Here is a 4226-nt window from a genome sequence, read left to right on the forward strand (position 1 = left end):
TTGTACAAAACACAGTGAGAACGAGGTGAAAGATGTTCCATTAAAGCACCACCTCCTTGAACTACATTGGTATTCTGCTATTGCGCAAGATTCTCGGAGTGTTTCAAATTTCCAAAACTTTTTTGTGCACGTCCCAAAAATTTTATTCTGACCCTAACCATAAACAATTTAAGATGAAATAATATACAAGGCATGATGTTATGATGAAATGTTCCATTCAACAAGGTGCCGCCACATTGAATGAAAAAATGATAGAAAAAAGAATAACACCTAAAATAGATCCTTGTCATTTGATATTTTATTAATTTATAAACAAGAGAAAAGGGATTTACATTTTGGTGTGCATCACTGGTTGTTTGAGGTCGCTTCTCTGGGAATGCATGCAGGTAAATCAGTGTTGAAGACCCCAACAACTGGAGAAGGGCAAGGAGACGCCTGCATTACTTGGCTGCAGCAGCTCGACGGCTGCTTTTAAGAAGTGGACATGGACTAGTTGTCTCCCTGGGCGTTTGCCTTCCAGGACTTCAGGCAGTTTGGTGGTGTGGTGGATGTGGCAACGCGTGGCAAACCTGACTCATTTCACTCTGATTTGGCCAAAAGCTAAAGTGATTTGCACTTACCCTTCATTATGGAACAGAGTCAGACATACGTTGCACTTCTTGAGAATAATTTTTTCATCAGGTTTAAAGTTTAAAAGCTCTGAATTTGGGGGGGGGGGGGGGGGGGTGATATGTGAGAGTGCAACCCTGAGGGCTTTACTGTTATGTGCAGACGCGAGTTGAGGAGCGGACCAGCGTCTGACTGAACCCAGCGCTAAAATAACCAGAAAGTGGTTCCAAAAAGAAAACAAGATTATTTCCCGTCTGTGCAATAATTGTGTACAACATAAATGTGCGGTTATCTGGCGAGGTGAAGGACAGCGCGCTCTCCAGCGCCCAAATGGATCGAAGCCCGAAGCTTCTGGACCCAGACTCACCGCAGAACACCCCCCAGGTGGACACGACAAACTGACTCTGTGAAGGATGCAAAGGTGAGGTAAGTCAACAGCTACAACAAATATCCTTCAAAGGCACACACTATCAGCAGCACATTCAGGTCTGAATTTAAGCTTTATGTAAATGAGCAGCCTCTCACAACAGGTGGAGGATCATCATTCCGTACGCCACGGCAGTGAGAAGCGAGCTGCACAATTCTCATCAATGTTCAAATATACTGTGTAACAAAATACCAAATTACTGTTAACACTTATTCAGACAATCATCACCTCTGATGTGTGCTGACAGCATGTGTCCCTCACCCGTCCTCCTTCACAGGCACGATGTGTCAAACCCAGGCGCGGTCCTCAGCGTCTCACAAACGAACGTCACAAGGTTGAGTTCCCGGCAGTTCTGCTCGAATCACTCATGGCTTAAATGCAGAACGCCATCTCATTATCTGCTTCAGCTGAAAGTCTTTAAGTTTGCACGTGAACATCCTCCACAAGTGCAGCCAATAATGCTGATGAGGGTGAAGGACTCTTCTGCCAGCACCTTCTCCACAGACAAAAAACCAGTTTGCATACCACCTGGAGAGCAAAGAAAAGAAAACACCAAAATGTCCAGCCAAACCCCCCAACACACAACAGTACCCCCCCATCAACGGGAAGCCTCCCGGCGACCGAACAGACCAGGCCCGAGAACAGCACCTCCCTCCGGGGTCCTCGTCAGGAAGCAGACAGCGTAACGCTCCCAAGGTCCACCGCAGACAGCAGGACAGGGCACCGCAGCTGGGAGGCCGGCTGGCATCAACAAAAAACCCCAAAAAGTCCCATATACAACCCAACATACAAGAAAAAACACAAAACCCACCCAAACCCTCCCCAGGGGACCGTCCCATCCAACCCCGGGAAGAAAAAAACACCCAAATCCAAAAACCCAACAACACAATACCAACATAAATTCACAAAGAAAAATAACAAACAACCCCCCCAGAACGACTTGCAGAGCCCAACACCCCCCAGAAGACCTTTACCGCCAGTTCCAGAGGTAACAGCCAAAGCCGGAATCCCACAGAGGTCCCCAGGTATTCATGGAGCAACAGCGCCCCCCAGAGGACCGTACCATCAACCCCAGGAGGCACCCTCCCCACAACCCAGGAACCCCAGACCCGGCCACACTTGGCTAGTCGGCCCCACAATCAATTCCCCCCCAGAGGACCGTCCCATCAACCCTGGAGGTGGAACCTGGAAGGAAACATAAAAAAAACAAAAATCCAACCCCCGGCGGACTTCATTAAACCACCCCGGGGGCAAATAAAACAACCGGCAAACCCTGTTACCCCCCCCCCAGCACACCGAAAGACCCCAGATCACTCCCAGAGCCTATCGTCAGCTCAATTTTGGCGAACGGCACAAAACTACCAAGCTGGGGAAGGAAACAGGAAAAACTAACCCAGTCCCATCCGCTAAGCACAGCGGAAAACCGGAAATACGTCCGGTGCCCCAAACCGACCATAACACCAGCCCATCGGGAGGGGTGGAACTACCGAAATGGCGAACGGCACAGATCGGCCCACCACTCCGACTGAGGTACGTTCCCGCTGCACCACACCCCGGTAACACCAATGACGAACGGTCAAAGGCCCACCGGAGCTGGAGTGGAACCGGGGATCAACCAAACACAAAAAAACGCCCCTGACAACCCCCCCCCCCCCAGGTGCAGAGGTTTTCTGAGAAACGCTCAGCGTAACCAACCTGCACCACCCCACAACCCACAAGACAATCGGTCTTAGAGCCTGTGAGGTTGGGGTTAGGGAAGCAGGGAAATAAAAAACAACAAAACAAAACGACCCAATCCTCAAACAGAAATTACCTAAGTCCAAAAAATGAAAACCTAACCGCCAGTCGTTCACTCCACCAGAACTGCCTCTAAATCCCCAAACAAGTTAGAACCCCTTACATGAAAACAAAAACAGCCCAAATAACTAAACAACCAAAGATCTGCTCCTTTTTTTTTTTTTTTTTTTTTTTTGTGTGTCCATTATTATGCCTGTCTAAAAACACCTGGAGGTACGTCATTGTTCTCTTTCTTGACGCTTATGTAAACGGGGCAATATGACGGCTTCAGCTCGTCCGAGCTGCATGGGGTCATCCGCAAGAGGAGCCAGAGGTCCCGTCGGAGGAGTCTCAGTGGTGCGAAGAAGAGGCAGCCCTGATCTGTGTCAGGGAAAGCCCCGAGACGAAAAGACCCGCTCTGATGTCCGCCCTCTCTCGCGTCCACGCTCCTTTATCTGATCATCTAGACGAATAACCAAAGATATCAGCTCATCTAAATCTTTTGGTTCGTCACGGACTGCTAGCTCGTCTTTTAATGAATCGTTCAAACCATCCACAAACACTCCTCTCAAAGCTGCGGCATCCCAACCGAACTGAGCAGAAAAATTCGGAAATCCACGGAATAATCCGCCGCACTCCGCCTCCCCTTGGGTGACGGAGTTATCTGCACCGGAATCGATAGTGCCGCAGCTGGAGCAGCAGGAAGCAGAACGGCTTGCGCTGCAAGCTCCGTAATGCGAGCATCTGTTTAATTTGATTTGCGAGAGGCCGTAATTGCTCCCATATCTTCTCCAAGTATTCTTGAACTTTTTCAGCAAAAGGAACCGCTTCTGCCACTGGGTCCATTTTGGAATGGCCGGGAACTACTGTTATGTGCAGACGCGAGTTGAGGAGCGCGACCAGCGTCTGACTGAACCCAGCGCTAAAATAACCAGAAAGCGGTTCCAAAAACAAAACATTTTTATTTCCCGTCTGTGCAATAATTGTGTACAACATAAATGTGCGGTTATCTGGTGAGGTGAAGGACGGCGCGCTCTCCAGCGCCCAAATGGATCGAAGCCCGACACTTCTGGACCCAGACTCACCGCCGAACACCCCCCAGGTGGACACGACAAACTGACTCTGTGAAGGATGCAAAGGTGAGGTAAGTCAACAGCTACAACAAATATCCTTCAGAGGCACACACTATCAGCAACACATTCAGGTCTGAATTTAAGCTTTATGTAAATGAGCAGCCTCTCACAACAGGTGGAGGATCATCAGTCCGTACGCCACGGCAGTGAGAAGCGAGCTGCACAATTCTCATCAATGTTCAAATATACTGTGTAACAAAATACCAAATTACTGTTAACACTTATTCAGACAATCATCACCTCTGATGTGTGCTGACAGCATGTGTCCCTCACCCGTCCTC

This window comes from Thalassophryne amazonica, chromosome 14 (genome assembly GCF_902500255.1).
Source record: "Thalassophryne amazonica chromosome 14, fThaAma1.1, whole genome shotgun sequence".
Taxonomy (NCBI): Eukaryota; Metazoa; Chordata; class Actinopteri; order Batrachoidiformes; family Batrachoididae; genus Thalassophryne; species Thalassophryne amazonica.